The sequence below is a fragment of the Ictalurus punctatus genome, unplaced genomic scaffold (assembly GCF_001660625.3).
Source record: "Ictalurus punctatus breed USDA103 unplaced genomic scaffold, Coco_2.0 Super-Scaffold_100056, whole genome shotgun sequence".
Taxonomy (NCBI): domain Eukaryota; kingdom Metazoa; phylum Chordata; class Actinopteri; order Siluriformes; family Ictaluridae; genus Ictalurus; species Ictalurus punctatus.
This window is the reverse complement of record NW_026521088.1, coordinates 2,376,209-2,403,692: the sequence shown is the minus strand read 5'-3', so window position 1 is coordinate 2,403,692 and position 27,484 is coordinate 2,376,209. Positions and strand designations below refer to the sequence as shown.

Here is a 27,484-nt window from a genome sequence, read left to right as displayed (position 1 = left end):
TATTATTAAAAATAATAATAATAATAATAATAATAACATCATCAGTTACAATGATCCTTAAAGGACTGAAAACATTTTTGTTTGAACAAATGCTTCATTATAATTGAAACATGAAGCCATTTGAAAAGACACATGACACTTTGGAAACTTGCAACCATGCGCGATCAAAACGTCAATGAGCCTTGGAGTCACTCTTAAGCCTTGTCTCATTCTCCATCGTGATTACGGCTGGTAAAGAAGGTTGGCACATTGAAACGATCAAAACATAAACCATCAGAACATAAATGAACCAAGGAAATGCACTTAAGTCTTGTCTCATGCCCCCTTCCTCTGATGGCCAAGAAAACATGGCACTGGACTTGGAATGCACTGGGGTCTCCCCTACGCAACTTGAAGCCTGCTCAAGGCATGTCAGCGGTCTGTGTCAACTAACTCGTGTGCACCATCTTGCCGACTGCAGAGAGAAAAGGGCACTGGACTTGAACTACACCGGGGTTTCACCTGCGCAACTTGAAGCCTGTTATGAAACTGTGTCGTAATGCAGAGGGAACTCTATTCAGATGAGCAAGAAAGCACCTTGGCATTCATCAAACACGCTTGTGTTTTATCCTAGAAAAATGCTTTGATGTAAAGTGAGTCGTCCGAATGTGTTCATGTAAACTAGTAAAGGCTCTAATTACTTGACTGAAGTAAATGTACTGAAGAGGGCGTCCACGTGCGGAAACCTGAGAATATAAACGAGACTGAGAAGTTGTTGTTGGAGAAGGGTCGAACACGGACAAACACGTCCGTCGGCTCCAGTAGAATAGCCTAGTGTTTCCTTAAATCACTTTGAGGCGTCAAGACTCTAAATCCAGCGGGGTTTTCTTGCGCAGGTATGAACCCTGCTTGCAGCTTTGTCAGCTGTAGGTGTCAAGTCACTGGTGCTCAATCTCCTGCTGTTTATTTAAAGCAGAGTATGTATGCACCCTAACCCTAAAGTTTCCCATGTAACAGAAATATGAGTGCGTTTGTCTCACACAGAAATCAGAGGACATGACACCACATCAGCATTATTATTATTATTATTATTATTAATAATAATAATAATAATAATAATAATAATAATAACAACATCATCAGTTACAATGATCCTTAAAGGACTGAAAACATTTTTGTTTGAACAAATGCTTCATTATAATAGAAACATGAAGCCATTTTTTAATAAAAGTATTAAAAAGTCTCCTATTTAAAAATAAACAAAATAAATAAAATAAATAAAATAAATAAGAAATCTCCTATTTGAACAAAAGATGAGATAAGATAATACTTTATTAATCCCAAGGTGGAGAAATGAGGGAATTAGGAGGAAAAAGGAGCAGGACCTGCTGTGGCTTTGTTTGGAAATATTTTTGTTGGTGAAATAGAACAGAAACAGACAATATTGAGTGTAAAATGTACGTCAGGTAATATTATCTTATTGTTTACATGTTAGCATAGCATGTTAAATTAACTACTAAATAAAAATCACATCAGCTGTATGAGCTTTTAAATAACGTCCTATTATTATTATTATTATTAACATTTACTGTAGCTGCACAGCCAGACTGCTCCTGTACCTTCAACACACACACACATACTCTCTCTCTATCTCACACACACACACACACACACACACACTCTTGTAATTAGAACATTCTGGGGTCAGTAGTCCCACCCATGTATTGTGGGGACACCACTTTCCTGAGGTCCTACAGATGTGAAAAAAATCAGGCATGTATAATTTAAGCCTGAGAACACATATCATCTCAAATTCTGGATTTAAATCACCAAATTTCTGTGCTTGGTTTTTTCACACCTAATGTGGACATAACAAGAACTCATCATTAATGGGGACCTAATTTGCATACACAGCAAATTAGCTGGTTTTCATGTTGTAGAGGGGACATCACTAGATAGTTAATCTGCATACACACAGATCAGGTCGTTTATATAACAATGGGACATGGTTTTAAAAAACAAAGTTGTCAATTTAACTCTATAATTATTTATACAAAATTACAAACTAAGTATGTCTAATTTAGAGGGCTGTCTGTAAAGCAGATATGATGTGTATTTTCTCTATTTGAAGGTTTGAGCTTCTCATGAAATTATATTGAACAGTTGTTCTTAATTGTTTATACTAAGGACTCTTAGCCTTATTTGTGAAATATGCAATCAGTGAAAGTTTGGTTATCAAAAAGCTCTCTTACACAAATTTCAATATCTGCACGTAATAGATAACAGACTACATTTCTTTTTGAGCTTTCTATTTCCAACAGAGGAACCCGTTGAGAAACCTCGGAACTTGTTAAGGAAGGTGGTACCAGTGCTATTATTACTTTTGAGGCTATAATTCTAAGAAGCATTTCATTTCCTGCTCCAAAGTATACAATTTTTTTTGTGGAATAGAAAGTAGAGGTGCTAGCTGTACTGAACCTCACTTATTTATCACAGGCATGCATCACAAATTAACACTATCCCCAGTCATTTTGGCAAGTCGAAATGACAGACACTCATCCTTTTGATATTTTAGCTACACAAAGTATTTGTTTATTGGTCTGGATCTCTAATCAAGTGAAAAATTGTCAGTCAGTTGAAAAAACCCTGTCTATTCAACATTATAAAGACAACTTGAGTCTTGAGCTTCTTTACTGTAAAAGACAACAAATATTTGCCCATTAAAGTGCACAACTACTAAGCTCACATGTGCCATGAATGAACTTGGACTCATTTAAGTTTGACATAACACTTCTGCTTACTACATATAGCCAGCTCAAAGTTAAACATATTGAGAAAAATAAAGATACTAGCCAAACACAGACACACAACCAAATGTCATAAACACAATTCTATATCCACTTAACTGACTAAGCTAAAAAGTGACAGTAACAACTTAATAATATATGTTGAGGTAGCTAATTTTGATTCCAGGCAGTCTAAACATGTAAATCGTAGCACACTGAAGCTTTTATTGCCCAATAGGCTTACTCATGAACTTGTCAGTCACCTGCATAAGGACCCACTGGAAGAAGGCGGCCCAAACCAATTTGATCTAATTCAATATAACGGTGTAGGTAAAGATTCTAATGGATATTTTAAATGCCTGATTTGTTCCTGATTAATTTATTATGAAGTAAATGCTGAGTGGTTCATTACAAAGTAAAAGGCTAGAGGTGTAACGTAACTTATTATTAAAGCATTACTACAGATGTTATGATGTACAGTATCTGTAATATAGATGTAAAGTGTTACTATCAAAGTGTTATTTAATCTTTGTTTATATCTCTTTTGTAAGCTACAGTGCAGTTATAGACATAGAATTTGACACTTTGCCAGTCTCTATCTTTAAGATATAAAGACTCAGATCTAATGCAGTTTTCACAGGCCAACTTCCCTGGGACACGACATGACATGATGAAGGTCTTCATATGTCTCTCCACTGCATGGACCTCATCTCCTTCCCGAGCCTTCCTCTTTTTCAGAGTAGATGTTTTACCTAAATGTAAGAATAAACATTAGTTACATAGCAAACACACACCCTTACACCCGACAGAAATTATTGTCTGGCAACTTACAGACTGGAACTTACATTTCACGTCTCAAGAATGAAAACTCTGACTGCAGTTTGTGCATATGTACCAAATAGTAACTAAGAGTACTCAGTTTTCTTGGAGAAGATGCAGTAGGGAACCTACTGAGTCCCAGGGGATGCTTATGTTGGAAATTATGGAGAGGTGTGATTGAAAGGCAGGATTAAAAGTGCCAGCAAACTACACAATTCTGATATTTATGATCCAGAAAAGGTGTAGACTGTGATGGCTGCTGTTTCTCCTGGCCATTGCTCTCAGCAGTGTCCTCCTCCATAATCTGCATATTTAAACAGGTTTAAGTGACCTATGGGGACACTGTTCTAAATTCACATATCTATTCAGCTATCACAAGACTCCCTCACACACCTGAATAAAACATGCTTTGTGGGGACTCCGTATAGTAACTATTAACAGACAAGATTATGTAACAGAAAACAATTTAATAATTATTAAATTGTGAAAACAGAGAGGGAGATACCCTGCATACCTTGCTGCACCAAGACCAGTCTCCTCCTCCGTAATTGTAGGCAATTTCATCACCTTCTTTAAAGTCTGTTAAAGCAAACAGACCAAGATGTGGGCTTCCATCCACTTCAGTCTTCTGCATTCTGCCATTTGGGTGCCTGTGGTAATCATTAACCAGCCTACCAAAAGATCCGTCTTCTTTTGCAGCATCAATACTCAATACACAACGAGAGAAAGAGAGAAGTATTCAGTGACCGAATATTCAACATCAAATTCTACAAATATGATAGCTCTTCACAGAATTTTTATTGTTAACCGTCAGATGTAAATGTTTAAGTGGACAAATACTTTACAACTGCAATTTTCAAGTACAATGAAAGTACACTTTGAAGAAAAACTATGCAGACATTGTCATTCTTTATGCAGGTTAATTCTATGGATCATTTTATTAGTGGTGCTTGTAAAAGCACTACTATGTTCCCTTGTATACTTATTATTATTATTATTATAATTATTATTCCACTTTTTTTCGGCACGTAACTAGTCCCGCACCGTTTGTCGGAGATCGACGGGTGAGGTGTCGAATCGATCGGCTTATTGAGGAGATGTGTGCTATGACTTTATATAGAAAACATACACGGCCAGTACAGTGCCAACACATGCTAGCAACATGCCAGCATGATGCTAAAACATGCTAGCATGGTTCTAAAACATGCTAGCATGATGCTAAAACATGCTAGCATGATGCTAAAATGTGCAAGCATGATGCTAAAATGTGCAAGCATGATGCTAAAATGTGCAAAAACATGCTAGCATGATGCTAAAACATGCTAGCATGATGCTAAAACATGCTAGCATGATGCTAAAACATGCTAGCATGATGCTAAAACATGCTAGCATGATGCTAAACCCCTCTGGCAACCTATTAGTCCGACTCTCGAGAGTATTGGCGCCCTACACTGTCAGCTCTCAAAAGTATTGGCGCCCAATCTGAATTTTACACCCAAGCACCACTCACATTTTCTTCAGGAAATGTACCGTTCTAGTTATTATTATAATAATTATTATTCCACTTTTTTTTGAAGCGTAACTAGTCCCGCACCTTTTGTCGGAGATCGACGGGTGAGGTGTCAAATTGATCGGCTTATTGAGGAGAAGTGCTATGACTTTTATAAGCGATCGGAATGCCGGAATTCCTGCTACAGAAGCTCAAAATCAGAAAATTTCCCATAGACTTGCATTGACTTTCGAAAGTATTGGCCCTCTAAGGAGAAAGCTCTAAAAGTTTTGCCTCCGTACACGTTCGGCTCTAAAATGTATTGGCACACGATCTGTTCAGCTCTCAGAAGTATTGGCACCCAGCGCGGCCAGTTCTCAAAAGTACTGGCGCCCTTGACGGCTGGCTCTAAAAAGTTTTGGCGCACTACACAACCGGCTCTAACAATGCTGGCGCCCCATCTGTCTGGCTCTCGAAAGTATTGGCACCCTACGCGGGCGGCTCTTGAATGTATTGGCGCCCTGTCCCGATTTCACCACGGCAAGCACCGCTCACATTTTCTTCAGGAAATGTACTGGTCTAGTTATAATTATTCTTCTTCCACCTTCGTGCCATTTTACCTCTAAAGAAAATGTTAATATATTGAGATTTTCAGTCCCTAGTGATGTTCTGAGTAAGAAAATAACCATATCCGTGCTTGCTAATAACTTTGCTGAGTGAGAACCTGTTCTACACACAGATCACAGCTCAGCTGCGGTGTTTAGAGACGCAGAATAAAAGGAGCGCGCTGTAGTTACAACATCGAAGCACATCACACCACCGCCCAGCGCTTTACAGATTCATAACAAACTAATAACTTGAACTAATGAGCTGGGCTCGGTCCAGACTACTGTCCACCCTGTCCTCGATTTCAGAGGCTTTAAACTCAATCCAGCGCTCAGATCGATAACTATTTAGGAAGCCTGACTCTGCTATTTATAACCGAACTATCCGTTACATGGTGAAGCTAGTTACAGAAGTCGGTATAACACTAAATATTCACATGACATGACAACCACCAAAGCCTTTTAATATATTAACTTCATTTTATTAACTTATTGTACTTACTAATGTGCTAGATTGGTTAAAGTGTGTGCTAACTCTGGCTAGTAAAGTCCGCTAGCATAACAATTACTTTAATATTGCGATTCAATTATAAATAAAGTCTTAAAGCAGGGAAATAAAATTACAAGCTTATAAACTGCAAAAAAAAATTATAATAATAACTTACCTTTCGTTGTATTTGGTCTCGTTGCCGCAGTAGAATCACTCATTAGGGCAATGGAAAGCAGCTGGTGCTATTAGCCTGTGACAGCCAGGGCAGATGGGAAATGTAGTTCTTTTCCTACTTCCTGTGTGGTGTTTACGAACTATTAGTGCAGTCAAAAAAAACTACACTCGGCCATAACCCGATTTAAGGATTTCGTTTTACTGTTTAGAGATTTTAAAAAAAGTGTCATTTCGCTGTGCGAAAATTTAAAAACTCAAACTTTAATTACTATTAAGACTTATAATTATTTGGAAAACATGATAACTATCTGTTCTAACTTATTAATGTTTAGCTTATGCTAACAATCTTACCTTCTAACAGTCTAATTAGGCTTTTAACTTACCAGTCACTTTTTGTACACTTACATTTTCTGTTAATTTTAACTTAATCAAATATCAATATTAATGCCTAGTTGAACAAAACTTTAAACATTTTACCTCTTTGTTTTAAAGCTTTTTAATCCGCTAATGTGCATATGCAGATTAACCACAGTCCTTTACTAAGTGGGTGGTACCATAATTTGCATAAATTAGACTTGAGGCATCTGTTTACAGCCTCCTCAACACTTTTCAATGCATCACCCCTGTGAGGACATGGATTTTTGTCCCCATAATGTTTTTGGTCCCCATGAGGTTGCTGTGTAAACATGATGATGTCCCCATGAAGTGATAATTACAAACTTTCACTTTCCCTCTCTCTCTCTCTCTCTCTCTCTCTCTCTCTCTCTCTGGTGCATGCTGGGAGTTTGTGAGCGAGCGTGGCGTGTGAGCGTGGTGTGAGAGCGAATGAACTTTTTTCTATCTTTATATAGATATATTTCTTTCTTTACATCTTGGAATTTCAGAGCACAATAACTGGGTGAGTGTGTGATAATATTATCAAGGAAGCGGTGTTATTAGTTGTTGTTTTTTTTGCTGCGGGGAGTGTTTGATCCCGTGGCGGGGTGTAGGGATGGCGGCTCACCTGAGCGGTGGAGCCCGGCCTCTCTCACTCCGTCACGGGGTGCGGTGTGAGGTGAGCTCCGAGGTCTCGGTGGAGCAGGTGCTAATGGCGGTAGGGGAGCTTATTAAATGTGAAAACATTGTGGCGGCATCGAGAATGAACAAGGCCGTGGTGCTGTTGGTGAAGGAGAGGGAACTCATGCACCAGCTGACTGAAAACGGAATAAAGGTAAGTGGAGAGCTTTATTCCGTCACTCCACTGAGGGCTACAACAGTTAAAGTCACGGTTTCGAATATTCCGCCGTTCATCCCTAATGAGGATATCGAGCGGGAGCTGTCTCGCTTCGGTAAAATAGTGAGCGGTGTGAGAACGGTTCCGTTAAACTGTAAAAACCCCGCGCTGAAGCACGTGACCTCTTTCAGGCGCACAGTGCTCATGTTTCTGAATGAACCCACGCTGGATATTTCATTCAGAGAATGGCATGAGGGAAAGTCATACATGCTGTACGCCAACACTGGGAGCATGAGGTGCTTCGAATGCGGGGACATTGGGCACAAAAAGTTTGCGTGTCCACATAAGAAACAAGACGGAGAGGAAGAGGGGTCGAGCGGAGTCAGGGTGGAGAAGCAGGTTAATGTGAGCAGTGTAGAGCAGTCAGAGAGTGCTGGAGGACAGGACATTGACCAAACCACGGCGGGGGGTAATGGACCTGATAGACCTGAGCAAACAAGGGAGGAACTAAGAGAGGGGTCAGACGAGCTGACTCCTGGAGGGAGAGGCCCAGAAGTAGAAAGAACTCAGGAATCTATAGTACAGGCACAAAAACGGAGCAGAGTAGGGGGGTCAGACAACACCAGGGGTGCGGCAGTGGAAGGGGGGTCAGATAGCACTGGGGGTGCAGCAGTGGAGGGGGGGTCAGCTAGCATGGGGGGGTGTAGCAGTGGAGAGGGGGGGTCAGCTAGCATGGGGGGTGTAGCAGTGGAGAGGGGGGGCAGACAGCATGGGGAGTGCAGCAGGGGAAGGGGGGTCAGACAGCACCAGGGGTGCAGCAGTGGAGGGGGGGCAGACAGCACCGGGGGTGCAGCAGTGGAGGGGGGGCAGACAGCACCGGGGGTGCAGCAGTGGAGGGGGGGTCACCTAGTATGGGGGGTGCAGTAGTGGGGGGGGCCAGACAGAAAATGGGGTACAGCAGTAGGGGGGGGGTCAGATAGCATGGGGGGTAGAAGGGGGGGGGGTCAGAAAACATGGACATAGCAGACAGTAGTGAGAAGTCAGTAAGTCTTCAAGCAGAGCAGGAGAAGGAAGTGGAAGAGGAGGACTTCCAGGATGACAACCTCTCCGATATCGCAGACATTAGTGGGTCGCAGTTGGGGGAAGATCAAGAGCTCTATTCACTAACTGAAATTGTGGGATTTCTGGATGACACATTCGGCAGACAGGTTGAGATCAAGGATTTTTTTTTCGGATACTGAAAAATGTATTGCTTCAGCAGTAAAGTTACAACGTACAGCAAGTTACGAGGAGCTAGACCAAAGGAAGAGATACCGTTTAAAAAATCATCTAGCTAGATTACAGCCTGTGCCTTACTTCAGCGCATTGAAGACCTGGTGTACGATAAACACCTATTCGTGCTGAATCTGAAGGAAATGGACCTATCAGCTACAACAACCTTCTACCAGTCTGTCCTGAGAGCCTGGTCTTCAGTACTGAACATCAGCAGGACCGGTGCAGACTTTTTTCCCAACATAGAAGAAGAGCCGTTGTTCTACAACTCAGTGATACAGTCCAAAATGTTAGAATCAACATATCTTCGACAGCGCTTACGGAGAGCAGGACTCACAAAAATCAAGAATCTGAGGGCTGCAAACAGATGGAAGATGGTGTTGTGGATAAAAATGTCATAAAATAAACATAAAGGAGACCTAGCATCCAGCAAAGGGGAGAAGAAGAAGAGACGAGCACCTAGACACATAGAAGCGGGATTAGGCAGACATTGACAAATTGGAATTACACTTTAAAGATCTTTAAGAGCAGTAATAGTCAAAAAAGTCAAAAAGAAGTGTACGAGCTGAGGAGTGCTAAAAACACACACACACACACACACACACACACACTCGTACAGTCAAGGGCGGGCAAGTCATCACAACATACACACACACTCTCTCTTCCTCATACACACACATGAATAACTTTAATAATATCTTATAGTAATAGAGAAACTCTATAAAAAAGACAGAATAGTAGGATATGCAGGACAGTAGAACTGTAATGATATTAAGAAGTTGGAAGTACAGTAAACCGCTTTTCAAGTAGTATAAATATATATAAAATAAGAAATATAGTGCAAATATGAAAATAAATTATAAACGAGAAATACAGGAAAAATAGAAAAATATAACTTACTCATGATTCAGATGGTGAAGATTCTCGTCTCGCAAGGAAAGCCTTAATTTTTAGAGAACCATGAAGAAAGCCAGTTATAAGGGTGGCTGCCCCCCCCCTCGAGATAACGATAAGACCAAGGTCCCTCCCGGTTGTTTAGTCGTCTTGTCTACGTCATTTTATTTACCTAGGTAATTGAGAATCCTGGTTTCTGACCACCTAGGTAATGGAGAATCCTGGTTTTTGATTCTCTGGGTAATGCAAGACTCTGGGTTTTTATTTTCTGAGTTATTAGAAATGCCTGGGTTCTGATTCTATGGGTAAGTGAAATAGGCCTTTTCTGGAAACCTATGGGTTATCTAGTGTGAAAATACAGTATAAATACTGGAGCTTAAGCTCAGGGTATTGGGATCACTTCTGAGAATTCTCATCGGTGTGGATCTCGTGTGGTGGAATGGAACAATAAAGCTGGACCCTTGCTTCTTCTCACTCACGGCTGGTGTATTTTTTCCATCTCCAACTGGTCTCAGAGGTAGATGTGAGTATTGGCTTCTAAGTTGAGTTTTAAATGTTTTTGGGTAATAGGCTAAATTTGAGCCAACAGGAGCAGCCGTAGTCCCAGCAGTCTGGAATTAAAGAAGATTTGAGCTCCATCCAGAGGCAGAAAGGATCTGGATCTCTAGTATCTCCATAAATTCGTTTGGGGCTCGGCGAATGGCGAGAGGGTGAAAAAAGATCATTATGACTGCGAAGTAGTAGAACAGAATCTAGTCAGGGTAGGCTTGAGTAAACAAATACATTTTAAGCTTAGACTTAAACACTGAGACTGTGTCTGAGTCCCGAACACTAATAGGAAGACTGTTCCTTAACTGTGGGGCTCTATAAGAGAAAGCTCTTCCCCCTGCTGTAGCCTTCACTATTCGAGGTACCGTCAGATAGCATGCATCTTTTGATCTAAGTAGGCGTGGCGGATCATATAAAACCAAAAGGTCGCTTAGATATTGTGGCGCGAGACCATTTAGTGCTTTATAGGTTAATAAAAGTATTTTATAATTAATGCGAGATTTTACTGGGAGCCAATGCAGTATTGATAATATCGGTGTGATATGGTCGTATCTTCTAGTTCTAGTTAGGACTCTAGCAGCTGCATTCTGGACTAATTGGAGTTCATTTATATTCCTACTGGAACATCCAGACAGTAAGGCATTACAGTAATCTAATCTAGAGGTGACGAATGCATGAACTAGTATTTCCGCATCATGTAGTGACAATATGTTTCTTATTTTAGAAATGTTTCTGAGATGAAAGAAGGCTATCCTAGTAATATTATCTACATGAGCATCAAATTACAGGCTGGAGTCAATAATCACTCCAAGGTCTTTAACTGCTGCACATGATGAAACAGAAAGACCATCCAGAGTAACCATGTGATCAGAAAGATTACTTCTAGCTACACGTGGGCCTAATAAAAGTATTTCTGTTTTATCAGAATTAAGTAGAAGGAAGTTAATTAACATCCAACGTCTAACGTCCTTTACACAATCCTCAACTTTACTAAGCTTCTGTCTGTCTTCTGGCTTCGCTGAAAAATACAGCTGTGTATCATCAGCATAACAGTGGAAACTAATTCCATGTTTACGAATAATTTGTCCTGGGGGTAGCATATATAAAGTAAAGAGCAGTGGGCCTAAAACAGAACCCTGTGGAACTCCAAAGGTAACCTCAGTACGCATGGAGAAATCACCATTTACATCTACGAACTGATAACGATTGGTCAGATAAGACCTGAGCCAGGAGAGGATATTTCTCTATGTGTATTTAACATTCTATGAGAAAATATCAGTTGTATAAAAAAAATGGAAAAGAAATTATATAATTTTTAAAATCTATATATTGTGTTAAAAACAAATTCTGCCACTTTAAAAAAAAAAGAATTTTCATGAATCTCATGAAAATGAATGACATGTAAATGAATCAACGTAAATGAATCACATGAAAATGTATCACTTGAATATGAATCTCATGAAAATGAATCATACGTAAATGAATCACATGTAAATAAACCATATGAAAATGAATAAATAAATTAAAGACTTTAAAAAAAAATCTGTCTAAATGTAAGACGTTTTAGGTGAGGTTAACTATTGGGGGTTGGAGGATCAGTTTAGAGAGCATATTATTTGTTTCTGATGGTTAAGTTCAGGGTTAGGGTTGGCCCCTAAGTTTCAACATTGGAAAAGGGAGTTTTTATTGGTTAAAAATTAGGTGATTAGAGTTTATTGTTTGGGTAAGCCCCTAGATTTCAAGATAAAAAATGGTTTTAATGGTTGGAATAGAAGTTCTAATTGGGTTTAAGGGTACTGGATCTATGTTCCCCATCCCTATTGTCCAACTTGTACAGATGAAATTTAATCTGGCCCAAATTTAGGGCGGAACCAGGAAAAAGTTCCATTAATTTTGTCCATGCTCCCTCTCAGATCCTTCTTCCTATTGATTACTCCCCTCTCCCCTGAGAAGAAATGCCTTTCTCTCTATTAATATATACCCCCCACACACATTTATATATAATATTATATTATATTTATATTTTTGTGTCACGATATGGAGATTGAGATGGATGCAAGTGCAGATTTTTCAAGTTTAATAAAGAACTAAACAAAATACAAAAGACACTGACATTGGGGCAAATCACTGTGGCAAAGACTAAACATAAACCAAAGAGAAAAACACAGCACCAGGGACAAAGGCAAAGAAAGACAAACGTGAGACAAAGAGTGCAGTGAAAACTGTGGCTGAATACACAAGTGCTTACCAGGAATGTGATCCAGGTGCAGGTGGTCATGTGACTGTGATGCAGTGGCTGCTGGGAACTGTAGTTCAGATTTCCTTCTCTGATTACATGACATAATGGTGTATGGTGTAATATGTGGTAATGTACGGGTATTACTCTGTGCGTGTGTGTGTGTTTATACAGAGGCTGAATGTGTTGGCCACTCTGCTTCAGGGTAACTTACCCAAAATACATCAGAGCATCATCACAGCTCTCATTACTGTGGATGTCCACGCCAGAGACATCGTCACCGAGCTCGTCAATGAAAGGGTACAGACGGCTACACACCTTCTCTTCAGAGCGAAGGGAATCATGGGTATGGTCAGATCTGATTGGTCAGAAGCTGTTAATAAATCTTTTAAAAATAACTGCAGCTCTGACAGCAGTGCATATGCAAATCAGTTCCCAGGTTTATACAGTATGAACACACTCATTATAAACTATCCACGCTATATCGTCAGCGAGAATGCCCAATTCGTGTACAATGAGATCGTATATATATATCACATGTCTTTGTGTATGTGTTCACGTAGGTGGACTCGAGCAGTAAGTTTGAGTAGCAGAGGCAGCTGTGCTAATACTGGGACGTGGATCTGGATTACTGCGTGGCCAGAATGGCTCTGTATCAGTACGTCTACGGATATGAGTACCTGGGAGCCTGCCTCCGTCTGGTCATCATCCCGCTCACAGTAAAGACGTGTTAACAATACGTTAAGAATTCATAATGTATAATGTAGTGTAGTGCATGTTATTATAATAATATTTATTTAAATACTATGCGTAATGCATTACGGAGGCTTTATAACATGCTTCGAATGCTTTTATCGCTCGTTATAGGCGTGTGAAAGATCTGGAAATGACATGCTTGTGCTTGTTTGTGATGGTTTTTAGGACCGGTGCTACCTGTGTCTGATGGGTAACACCTCGAATAACATGTGTGTAGAAGGTGTGAGCTTGATCCTTTCACCGTTAGCCAGACAGAGCGTCTTGTTGTTGCCCAACACGGAGGTAATTTTCTCAATCCACAGGCACGTCCACAGGTACGTCACTCACCACCCACTTGTGCGTGTCGGCGGTGTCACTGCCGACGGACGGTTTGATGGCACTCCACTCCCGTGTGAGAGGGTCGTCTTCACCATACAGCTCGTCCATGCTCACTGACTGCGGGTTGAGCACGTCGGTCTCGATGGGCTTGTAGAAGGGATTCACCTCGCAGCCCTCTGTCTCGTGGAGGGTGCGCAGTGCGTCAGCGAGGGCACGGTACGCTGTGGTCTTACCGCCTCTTGTAGCGCACCAGCAAGACGCCCTGGTGCACCAGCATGGTCTCGTACAGCTGGATCACCTTGGCGGTCATGCTGGAGACGGGCTGCAGGGAGAGGGCGCATAGAGCTGCCTCGATGTTCGACTGAAGCGCGCCGTGGTCATGCTCGGGGACGCCCACACCAGGAAAGAGGTCTGACTGAATACCGCTAAACACACACAAGAAGGATTGGATTGACTCGATTGACACTAGGTTCAAGATTTTCAGATTATGGATGTTCAGATGTTCCAGAATTCTTTACTTTTCATCTGGTATAACATTACAAGGTGCTAATGTTATATACTTTAAATGCTTAAAAAAAGTTATATAGTATATAATTACAGCTTTTTAGTTGCAAAGAATTTGCAAATGTCAGTTAATTGTATTTCCTAATTTGTCTTGGAATTTCCTCCTAGAGCCTGATTCCAGTGATCCTGTGATAATGACCTTTGATACTCCATATGTAAGCTTTGGCATTCTTTACTATTTATCAGTTTATCTGCCCACATCTTTACCAGAATTTTCAATCTCTCCCTGGCCCAAGCAGTCATCCTGTCCTGCTTAAATCAGCCACAAACATTCCAGTGCCAAAGAAGTCGCCCACCACTAGCCTGAATGATTATCGTCCTGTGGCCCTCACTCCAGTTATCATGAAGTGCTTTGAGAGATTGGTTCTTCAGCTGTTGGCTCGAATTTAGCCTATTACCCAAAAACATTTAAAATTCAACTTAGAAGCCAATACTCACATCTACCTCTGAGACCAGTTGGAGATGGAAAAAATACACCAGCCGTGAGTGAGAAGAAGCAAGGGTCCAGCTTTATTGTTCCATTCCACCACACGAGATCCACACCGATGAGAATTCTCAAAAGTGATCCCCCCTACCCTGAGCTTAAGCTCCAGTATTTATACTGTATTTACACACTAGATAACCCATAGGTTTCCAGAAAAGGCCTATTTCACTTACCCATAGAATTGAAACCCGGGGTTTTACTTTACACATAAAATCAGAACTCAGGCATTTCCAACAACCCAGGAAACAAAAACCCAGTGTCTCTATTTACCTAGGTTTTCAAAAACCAGGGTTCTCTTTTACCTAGGTCTTCAAAAACCAGGGTTCTCCCTTACCCAGGTCTTCAGAAACCATGATTCCCATTTCCCTAGGTAGTAAAAATGACGTAAGCAAGACGACTAAACAACCGGGAGGGACCTTGGTCTTATCGTTATCTCGAGGGGGGGGGCAGCCACCCTTATAACTGGCTTTCTTCATGGTTCTCTAAAAATTAAGGCTTTCCTTGCGAGACGAGAATCTTCACCATCTGAATCATGAGTAAGTTATATTTTCCTTTTTTTCCCCGTACTTCTCATTTATAATTTATTTTCATATTTGCACTATATTTCTTATTTTATATATATTTATACTACTTGAAAAGCGGTTTACTGTACTTCCAACTTCTTAATATCATTACAGTTCTACTGTCCTGCATATCCTACTATTCTGTTTTTCATAGAGTTTCTCTATTACTATAAGATTCTATTAAAGTTATTCATGTGTGTGTATGAGAAAGAGAGAGTGTGTGCGTATGTTGTGTCTACTTGCCCGCCCTTGACTGTACGAGCATGTGTGTGTGTGTGTGTGTGTGTGTGTGTGTGTGTGTTTTAGCACTCCTCAGCTCGTACACTTCTTTCGACTATTTCGACTAATAACCCATAAAGATCTTTAAAGTGTTTTACCAATTTATCCACTTCTGACTAAAACCGCTTCTGTATGTCTAGGTGCCGGTGCCCGTCGTCAGTCCCTTCTCTCACCGTTACTGGACCTGGATCTGGACCTCCCTTATGTTTATTTTATGACATTTTTTATCCACAACATTTCCCCCTCTGAGGCTATGAAGCCTCATACAATACCTTAATTAAGCATGGAGGAACTGATTCTGCCGCACCCCATGGCCGTCCCCCGCTAGCTGTCGGAGGATTACTCTAACGAAGCCATAATCCCGCCCGTCGTCCCCGTAATCCAATGGGTCCCCTACATTAACCACTTCTACGCAACACCGATCCGAATAGGAGCTGAGGAGGTTTTGTAGACCTGGTGGGAGACGTGCTAGTGTTGTGCGCCCCGGGGTCTCATAGTAGATTGGCAGCTGGAGAATGGGCCTTAGGACCCCCCTACATCCACTTTGCGCCGGACATGTGTAGATGTACCTAGCCATAACTCTTAACCCTTAACTTACTTCTCCTTTTATATATATATATATATATCATTTTGAATCTAACTACTTTGATTATACCCTACATCGATTATAAGTGTGATTAACTGAGTTTCCCTAATCATTCATTACTACTACTACTGCCGTACGTTTTGTATTTGTCGGGACCTACAGATTCTTGCTTCCCCTCAAAAACCAAACCCCAGTCTTTCGCAGTCAGGGGTGGGCGAAAAAAACCTCCTACGAGGGAAAAATTCCCACCCTGCCAGCACTATGTGCTCGGCAGCACCATTATACTTTTCTGTGCCTGATTGCGTCACATCACAAACATTTTATAACATTTTATAACAATACTTGACAGTCTGTTGTATGCAGTATCTGTATCTCTCTGTATGCTGGTTGTCTTCAGCTCAAGCACTTTACGTACTGTAGAGAGCCACCCTTTGGGGAGAGGTTAGGCTAGCACGTACACCCAAGGTATGGATCTTCACATCTTCTCATCCTGTCTGCCACAGAGCAGACCCCCCGTTGACGCTTCGTACCGGACCTTCACGTGTTCCCCACCATCTCGTCATTGGAGGATTGAGCATCCTCCAGGGGTTGCATGTTCTAGTCCGCTGCTGCCCTGTAGGCAGCATTCTCATAGTCAGCATTTTCTCGCGGCTCCGGGACTCCCACCTCCGGGTGAACACCTCTGAACACCTCCGAACACCTCCGAACACCTCCCCCCGTTGAGGCGGTGACGCCTCACACATAACACTGATAACACTGCACTTAGCTGTGTTCCTGTGAATAGATAGCTCCATACATAATAGTTAGTGGTCTTATATATGTTTTTCGATTCATCTGCAATTACTCCAGCGGCCGTCCATCATAAGGACACAGACATGGGTCGACCCATAAGCATTTCATGCGGTGTTAGATACATATTGCTGTTAGTCTGCATGTGATAGGTCATTAGTGCAAGAGGTAGAGCATCTACCGAAATACGTTTAGTATCAGCACAAATTGTATCCAACACAAATCAGGGTATGCCAGACCTATCCCTGGTCAAGGAAAAAAATAATAAGTAATCTTGAGCACACTTCAGGTGACCCTCCATCGTTGCCTGCAAGTACAGAAATCATTCCTCTACCTTCCCCCTCTGAGGCTAAGATCATGGGCAGCTGTAATACATACAGCAAGAAGTGCAGTCAGAATTCAATTAAACTATTTGTTTGATAAGTGGCGTTCCAATTTTTTCCTAGAACCTCATTGCATTCAAACAACTCCAAACAGACGACACAATCCATGGGCCTAAACGTCAGTATTTATATTATTTTTTTATTTATTTTTTAACAATTCTACCCTTAACCAGGTTGCATTCTTTAGTGATAGACTTCTATTCAGCCAATTGGGCAGAACAGGGTGTTCATAATGTTTGTGAAATTTCAGACCCAAAACTTTTAAGCTCAACGAAATACAAATTTCGGCTGGGCAATCGTGAGTGTTCTCAGTGACTGGCTCCACAGAATTAATGACACCACTACAACACTTACAGTTGGTGAGTTAGGCACACTAACAGGTTTAAGAATTTTAGTTCGGGTGGCACATCGATTAACCCCATATCCCCATATCATGTTCTTTCAAAATAGAAATGACCTGGTGTGATAAACGTAAGATCGATGTGTGAGAGAGCAATTTTCCCAATGATCTGCACTAAGAGAGCATCTCCAGCCTGGCAATCCTTGTGCCACCAAATCCATTGTTTTCAATACATAAATTTCAGCCCTGTAAGCGCCCCATTCTCCTGAGCCGGGACCCCCCCCAGCAGCACCCCCCCTTTTCAGTCACATGTAAGACACAGTCTTTGTTGTAGTTTGTCAGCCATAGTACAGGTGCAAAGCATAGGTCCATTCAATGTCAGGCTTGTCCAAAGAACACCTGGATCTCAGGATGTTGTCCTTTAGTGAGCAATCAGTGATCTACTGCAGACCATACTTGATAACGTCCAGGAACATTTGTTGTGCTTTTATGGGGCGGAGGATGACCCCAATCATGTCCTGACGGCCTTGGGAGCGTGCAAGGGAGTCTATGACCACAGAGGAGTACACCACAGGGGAGCCCACAGCCCCCGAAGGAGACGCTTCCAGGTGTACTACCGATCTAGGAATTGTTAAGAGGAATAACGGTCTTGAGCTCTCACATGCAGTCATTTGGAAAAAGCGCGGATCCATAATAATATTATGTGGAATGGAATTAGAGTTATAGGTTACAATTGGGACATCTTATATATATATACATATATATATATATTCTATATACATCATACTATAAATAATGGTTACTGGGTGGGTTGGTTGTATCGCAAAACTCATCACTTCTGTTATCACAGCTTGCTGTAATAATGCTAGACTAAGTGGGCATGTCCTTTCAAGATATTGTTTACAGGGCAATAGTACTGGGAAACTGGAGACAGACAACTGGGAACACACATCTGCAAAACCCATCATTAAATGTTCAATTTATGCATCAGATCTAGGCCTTAAAACAGTGAATATTTATCGTGATTTACTATACCCTGATTTTAATAAAGCAGGAAGCTATTAAAAACAAGTCGATATGAGGAGTTCGGTTTTTAACGTGTTAAGACATGTGATGTTTACAGATCACTCAAGTTCGATATAAACACATCACAAGGCCTTGATTGTGTGGAGAGTCTGTATTTCTAAACTATTATTTCATCTCTTTCAATTTATCATTTTAATCTTTCATTAGACAAAGGGGTTATACTAGAAATTTGGAAATCAGTTTTCTTATTTATTTATTACATTAAATCAGGGACACCCAACTATATTAGATCATTACAATCCAATAACACGGCCTCCTCGCCTATGTCCCTTGTAGAAAGCTTTTTTCAGTAAACCGTTCACATGTTATCAGTCTGCAAGAAGTCTAAGGTCATACAAACATTTCAGCACAACTGTTGTTTTGAAAGTCTTAAAACAATGTCACGGTTCCCTCTGCACTTCCCTGTCTGTTGATTTAGAAGAGGCTCTCAACACAGTGAATCAGGAAATATTGCTGCAGAGACTAAATAAAGTTGGTCTATCGAATCATTTAAAAAATTTACTAAAGTAATCCCCACTGCTCTAATCAAACGAATAACACCTCTCTTAAAGGGGTTTTCCACTCTCATGTATAGTTATCCCTGTAAAATAGTTCTAGTCCATTTATTTTTAAAAGTACAAACCCAATTGACAAGGATACATTCTTATCCCTTCCTGTTTTTCATTTACCAGAAAGATATTGAGAAAGGAAAACAAAATTCCTTTAGTCTGAAAATTTGTGGTGCACACTACCCGAACATATTAATATTCCATCTGTGCTAACGAGTGATAATCCCAATAAGATAAAACTAATATAGAGTAACTGACGTTGAGATCTAGATATGCATTTACAGTCCTCTAACCACTTTTATCCCACTAATTTACATTCAAAACAACCTAGTGAATTTGGTTCTATGTGTACAGCACTAGTCTGTAGTCTAAATGGTATACATGCATGTACAGACATTTTGTTTCTTATTAATTTATAACTGTATCAAAATACTGTACTCAAAATATCACTCAGATCCTTCATACATGACATTTAAATGTTGCTCACTTTGGAGGAATGTGAATATGTATTTAACTTAGTCTAAAATAAAATTTATCATCTGTGAACTTTGTTTCAATTTACCACCAAGTTGTTACCCTGGCTGAACGCACAATTGTAAGAAGCATAAGATTCGCCCTATAATTTTATCTATTTCATTTAAACTGTATTTGACCATATTGAGGTAGTGTTAAATCTACTCATATCACAAACCACATTTCCCATCCTTCACTGCGGTCCACAAACATGGCTGGCTGCCATGGACCGCAATTCCCAGACCACACACACATAAAAATACCACACCTGCATCCAGTTCACAGCTCTCAGTTTTTATCAGTTTTCAGCTGCTGTATAACATATTGTCAATTCAATTCACTTCACAGGTTCTCGAGTTTGTGACCACTGCTTTGTATTATTAAGTATTGTAATTCGTACACTTTGTATGACATATCCATAGCACACCATATAGCACATATGTGTATACATATACACACCCACACATATATATATATATTTGCATAACTATTCTATTCACCAATCTACGGTTCAGGAAAAAACACTTCAAACTACACTATTGTAAAGGGACCGTAATTAAACTACCTCCCAAACTCATATCGGCACAACATGTCTGCAAAAGTAAGTAATCAAATCATCACCTTATTCTAATGTTACTGATCCAGATATCACATCTGTAACAGGCGTACAACACATTATAAAGAATTCGCCAGAAGAATTCGCACTTACACTGCTTAAGATATTGTATAGACACGTACCCATATAGGAATCACCGATACAAATTAATTATGGTTACTCCAGTTCTTGTTAGCGAGTCAGTTCATGAAGGTAGACTGCTCGCTGAAACCAAATGTTTAGGCTCAACATTATCTCAACAGGGAGGACGTGACCTAGCCTGATACGGACCACATTGTGATCAGCCTGAGACTGTTACCTCGGGTCGGTTTTACTTTTCAGGGTTTTTTTTATTAATATCACTCAAAACGAACAGGTTCACATGTCAGCTGATCAATTTTATCATTAGTCAGGCAAAGATAAAGATGTCTGTGCAGAAGAAACTAAGTGGCACAATACACACCACATAAACTATTATTAAAGTTCTCTTCGGACTGTTAACATCAAGACATGCTGATTGATTTTAATTTTTACAGGAATATATCCACGTATATGTATATATTGAATCACTTCGATTTTAATGTAGAGCGTAAGATAAAGGATTGGAAAAAAGGGGTAAAAACAGAAATCTCTCGCACGCGCTCTCTCCCTCTCTCGCGCGCTCGGTGGTTTAGATAACCGTCACCATGGAACTCAAAACACTTTCATTCAGTTTCCAAACAGGGAAACACATGGAATTCAAATTAAAATGAAAAGAATGATTTGGAGCTCCGGCGCGCATGATTCTGACCAGCCGTGCACCCCATCTAAACATGGAACTGTGTACAATCTGCGCAACACGGTCTCAATCCAGTCTGGTGTCATGCCAGGAGACTGAGGAGCCGGGTCGGACGGAGACCCTCCCTCCTAACTTGGAACACGCACAGTAACACCATAATACTAAACAAACAACAAACACACATAAAACTCTTTTAGGCGAACCACACAGACAGTTTTGCAAAACACCCATCATTTTTGAGTTATGACAACTTTAAATTAATTTCAACCAATGAAGCGCATTGAGTTGGAGAAATCACCTTTTCCTCTACAGTCAAAAGGTCTTCCATTAAAACTCATTTAATAATCTGTATAATAACCACAAGTTTTTAACTTAATTACTCATAGAAATAATGTTGTTCCAACTAGTTTTTCCACATTATTTAAAAGGAATTTAAGTGTTATGTACTTATTTACCATAATTGTGAACACAATTTTTTTTTTTAAATATAATTTACTAACTTCACGTTGAATAACAATAGTTACTAAAATGCTACAAATATAAATGAAATGAAATATAAATATAAATGGAATATAAATGAAAGGTCCAAATGGACTTTCTCCTTCACATTTGGAGCGTCGGACTCATTCATTTCTTAACAGTGACTTCTGGGGCCTGAAAATGCACACTTTTTTTCCGCCTTCAGTCTTCCTTTTTCCCTGGATCACACAATCTGGGAATATGTTTTTATATATTACAGGTCTAGTAATTCTTCTTTACACAATGGGCAGTCGAACAGATGTCTAAAATATGTGCCATTGGCGTGCATGCTCCCCAAAATTTTTAACACACTTATACAGCAGTTATTGATACCAAATTAATTATAACACACACAGTCTCGCCGACTCACCGAAAGTATGTACCGGATTTGAAACATTCAAAGTCCGCAAGATATCTCACAATGCTCCGCATTACCCAGCTCACTCTGAAGAACACACACACACCGAATTGTCTTACCTTTTTCCCTTTTTTTTTTTTTTCCTTGTCCTTCCACACAGACGCACAGATAAGAACGGACAGGAACACACACACATACACCCCCCTTTTCTATCAACAACGCAGGCAAGCTCACATACACACATTGTATTCCACATTATTACACTTATTTTACTACATGAAGTTTTCAAAGTATAAAGCACCTCCAAACCAGCTCCGTATGCATGAAGCTTACAGTCATACAAATTAAATCCAACTTTCTCCAAAGGAAAAAATTTTCTTTTCTCTAAATCTTATCCAACTTATCCAATACTTTAGGTATGGAGCTCATGTTCAGAGCACTAATAAATACATTTTCCCTGTCTCCAAAACTCACACGCTCTCACACCACACTCATATTATACATATTATAAGCACATATATTTTAAGCACACACATTTGTTAGTACATATTCCATTCATACACCGGGCATGCTGTATTGCACGACCCGGACCTGGGCCCAGGATTTATTCCCCTCTCTATCCAGCCCTGGAATCTAATCTATCTATCTTTTATCTAATCCTTTTCCAGCGGTATTAGGGGTCCCCACCAATGCAGCCGCCACTAGACTGCTAGTCTAGTCTAGTAGCCGGTATCTGGGGTCTGAGGCCTCATTTTTCCACCTGCTTTCTATCCCAGCCCTGGAGAATTTCTCTATTTCTCTTTTTTCTACCTTTTTTCTACCTCCTCCAGCGGTATTGCAGGACTTTCACTCACACAACACATATACCATTTCTGTATTATAATTAAAAAGTACATTCTACAATCTACACTTCTCTCTTACCTCTTCTCACTCACTCCAGGTTCTTTTGGAGACCCACTTAGTCTTTCTTCCCACCCCGGGGCTTCTCAATCGTAACAACAGACCACTAAAACAGAGCTTTGAAATAACAGGCGTCTGCAATGCCTTTTCCTATACGGCCTGTCTGTTGCTTAGAGAGCGAAGTCCCACGGGAGAGATTCCAGACATATAGATCTTAGCCCAGTCCCTTCGTGGTCGCCAAATGTTGGCTCGAATTTAGCCTATTACCCAAAAACATTTAAAATTCAACTTAGAAGCCAATACTCACATCTACCTCTGAGACCAGTTGGAGATAGAAAAAATACACCAGCCGTGAGTGAGAAGAAGCAAGGGTCCAGCTTTATTGTTCCATTCCACCACACGAGATCCACACCGATGAGAATTCTCAAAAGTGATCCCCCCTACCCTGAGCTTAAGCTCCAGTATTTATACTGTATTTACACACTAGATAACCCATAGGTTTCCAGAAAAGGCCTATTTCACTTACCCATAGAATTGAAACCCGGGGTTTTACTTTACACATAAAATCAGAACTCAGGCATTTCCAACAACCCAGGAAACAAAAACCCAGTGTCTCTATTTACCTAGGTTTTCAAAAACCAGGGTTCTCTTTTACCTAGGTCTTCAAAAACCAGGGTTCTCCCTTACCCAGGTCTTCAGAAACCATGATTCCCATTTCCCTAGGTAGTAAAAATGACGTAAGCAAGACGACTAAACAACCGGGAGGGACCTTGGTCTTATCGTTATCTCGAGGGGGGGGGCAGCCACCCTTATAACTGGCTTTCTTCATGGTTCTCTAAAAATTAAGGCTTTCCTTGCGAGACGAGAATCTTCACCATCTGAATCATGAGTAAGTTATATTTTCCTTTTTTTCCCCGTACTTCTCATTTATAATTTATTTTCATATTTGCACTATATTTCTTATTTTATATATATTTATACTACTTGAAAAGCGGTTTACTGTACTTCCAACTTCTTAATATCATTACAGTTCTACTGTCCTGCATATCCTACTATTCTGTTTTTCATAGAGTTTCTCTATTACTATAAGATTCTATTAAAGTTATTCATGTGTGTGTATGAGAAAGAGAGAGTGTGTGCGTATGTTGTGTCTACTTGCCCGCCCTTGACTGTACGAGCATGTGTGTGTGTGTGTGTGTGTGTGTGTGTGTGTGTGTTTTAGCACTCCTCAGCTCGTACACTTCTTTCGACTATTTCGACTAATAACCCATAAAGATCTTTAAAGTGTTTTACCAATTTATCCACTTCTGACTAAAACCGCTTCTGTATGTCTAGGTGCCGGTGCCCGTCGTCAGTCCCTTCTCTCACCGTTACTGGACCTGGATCTGGATCTGGACCTCCCTTATGTTTATTTTATGACATTTTTTATCCACAACACAGCACATCAAGGACTACCTCCCCCCAGATTTCGATCCTTTTCAATTTGCTTATCGTGCAAACAGATCCACAGAGGATGCTATCGCCGTAGCTGTCCACTACGTGTTGAGACATCTAGAGCAGCAACAGAGCTACGTACGGATGCTTTTTCTGGATTACAGTTCGGCTTTTAATACAATAATTCCGGACATTCTCGTCACCAAATTGGTCACCCATGGCCTCCCCGCCTCACGTGTGCCTGGATAAAGGACTTTCTCACCAACCGGTCCCAGACAGTGAGACTCGGACCCCACCTCTCCTCCACTCGCACGTTGAGCACAGGTTCTCCACAGGGCTGTGTGCTGAGCCCCCTCCTGTACTGTCTCTACACATATGACTGTAGACCAGTCTAAAACAATAATCTTATCATCAAGTTTGCTGACGACACCACAGTGGTTGGACTTATCTCAAAAGGAGAGGAGGCAGCCTACAGAGAGGAAGTCCTAAACTTGGCAGCCTGGTGTTCAAAGAACAATCTGACTCTAAACACCAAGAAAACCAAGGAACTTATTGTAGACTTCAGAAAACACAACACGGAGCTGGCCCCCCTCTTCATTAATGGTGAGTGTGTAGAGAAGGTCCACACCGTCCGGTTTCTTGGCGTCCTTATCTCTGCAGACATCTCCTGGACGGACAACATCACAGCGGTTATCAAGAAGGCTCAAACGCGGCTACACTTCCTGAGGGTTCTCAGGAAGTACAATCTGGACTCCAATCTGATGCTGATCTTCTACCGCTCGTCCGTCGGGAGCTTGCTGACATACTGTATCACGGTGTGGTATGGTAGCTGCACCGCAGCAGACAGGGAGAGGCTTCAGAGGGTAGTAAGAGCAGCACAGAAGATCATTGGCTGCCCTCTCCCCTCCCTGATGGATATTTACACTTCCCGTTGCCTCAGCAGAGGAAAAACCATCATTAAGGACAGTTCTCACCCTGGCTTTGATCTGTTCAATCTGTTGCCCTCAGGGAGACGTTACAGGTGCATCAAAACAAGGACTAGTAGATTTAAGAATAGTTTCTTCCCGAAAGCTATTACCATGATAAACAAACACATGTACTGAGTCCCCAGCATATGTATATATTGTCTCAAACTGTGCATTTCATAGTACCTCCGCCATCCACCCTAATATCTATCTATCGTGCATATATCTTGCATATATTGTATATCTTGTTTATTTATTTTGTTTATTTATCTGTGTATTATCTGTTTATTCTTCTTGTGTATTGAATGTATATGTTTGCACGGAACAAAAAGGAGTGGCTCTTAATTTCATTGTACATATGTATAGTGACAATAAAAGGCATTCATTCATTCATTCATTTAATTTTAAGTTCTGCGTCATCCTTGAGTAACTTGGGCAGGTTGGAGTATCGTAGCGCTCTAATCAACACCACGTTCTCACTCAGGTGTGGGTTCTCTCGCATCAGAGACCTGGAACACACGCACACACGCACACACGCACACACGCACACGATTTATTCCAGCAAGCCATCTGTTACATTTATAGATAGTTTTAATTAACAATTTAGAAAAAACAACGTATGAATCTAATCTAATATATTCACCCTGTTCGTAGACGGACATACCCGGCCATGTCGATAACAGAGTTGACGACTCTCATGCTGAAGTCGTAGTGGTCCTGCCGGGAAAGCTGCTTGCTGCACAGCTTATACAGCTGAATCATCTTCTTCGCCAGAGTCGCACTGGACTTGAAGCCCTCAGCTCACAAGTCCACCTACAGCAAAAGAGACAACGTGAAACAGTTCTGTAACACGCCAGAATACATCCGTTATTGTGTTCATTACGTAATGTAATGAATGACGGCACCCGAGCACACCTCTGCGATGACGGCGTGGTCGGGCACAATCATGGAGACGGATCTGAAGCGGCCTCCAGGTTGTCCCGGAGCTCGGTCCTACCTGCGTAGCCTGGGTTCATCGTGATTAAGGCAGCTTCCTACAAATGGAAGCAAGGGAAATGATAACGATTCAAACCCTTGCTAATATTCTGAAATCGATTGCAACACTGAGTGAGTCTGTTCCAAGAATCGATTCAGCACAAATCTCGAATTAAAGGTTAGGGGAACAACCCGCAATATTAAGTACATAGGATCATTATCATGATTAACAGGGCGATTCCTAATACCTGGTGTCAATTCGTAGATACCAGGTAATGGGAATAGAGTCGATTCAAAGGAATCAAGCTTTGGAGTCGACTCTATAGTCATTGGGAACATGGAGTCAACTCCAAAGCTTGATTGTGGGGGAAGCTTGACTGAAGAATCTTGATTTCTCAGTTTGGGAACAATCCTAAAGAAATAGTCAGGAGATGCAGAGCGTTTGGCATCGTTGTGACAAACGCTGATTCTCACAGCTTTTTTTTTAGTTTTTAATTACTCAACAACTAAGACACAAACCCCTTGTTTATTCCTTCACTTTCATCTTTCACTACTTTTTTATTTTACATTTTGTTCTGATTCTTTCCCCCTGAATGTCTGGCTAGAACTTTCTGAAACTGGGAGCTAATGCTAAATTTAATGTTCTGTTAGAAAAGACAGCTTGATGTGTGGTTTCATTAAATTCATTCAATTTAAATATCTTGTCTTTCTAAGAAAAACTGCTGATTAAGCAATGCACTATACCATATTCATGAGAAAGTAGAATTTTGTATTTGTTATTTGACATTTGTGTAAATTCAATACGTCGTTTTCAGCTAGTGATTAAAGAATCGGTTCATGAGTCATCTTTGTCAGATATGCTGGTGGCGCTTTCTGATTTTAGTCATTTAACCATTCAAAAGAGTTATCTGTGTGTGGAACAGTGTTGCATTGCACCTGCGAATACCTGCAACCTGGAATGGAAAATAAGATTTATTTTGTTCCAACACTTTTGTTGTTGTTGTTGTTGTTGCTGTTATTATTGCTCCAAAACTGAAAAGTGTTACAATGGAAGCAGAAGTAAGTGTAGCTTCTTAAATTGTGTAGTGTAACGCAGTGTTTTTCAATCTTTTTTGAGCCATGTCAAATGTCAATGTCAAAACTTCATTGGCCAGAATGGGGAATTCCTTAGTAGCAGTCAACCAAAAACTGTCCAAAGGAAGTTCAGCAAATCTTAGCTTTAAACCACGATCTTGTTTCAGTTCA

The 27,484-nt window shown here is 40.6% G+C and overlaps 1 protein-coding gene and 1 long non-coding RNA gene across 3 annotated transcripts in view; one reads left to right on the top strand and one right to left on the bottom strand.

Moving 5' to 3' along the window:
* LOC108261599 (NACHT, LRR and PYD domains-containing protein 3) overlaps nt 1-27,484 on the top strand; it is a 619,868-nt gene that overhangs the window by 163,558 nt on the left and 428,826 nt on the right. The gene's annotated exons all lie outside the window — the stretch shown is intronic.
* Nucleotides 2,832-6,516, bottom strand: LOC128630438 (uncharacterized). 2 transcript variants are annotated; one of them, XR_008394762.1, is made up of 4 exons: nt 6,344-6,512; nt 4,099-4,291; nt 3,611-3,888; nt 2,832-3,517 (listed from the first exon to the last, which is right to left on the bottom strand). It is a non-coding gene; the product is annotated as an uncharacterized LOC128630438 (long non-coding RNA). The 2 variants fall into 2 exon arrangements; XR_008394761.1 differs by having other exon boundaries at nt 2,832-3,888; nt 6,344-6,516.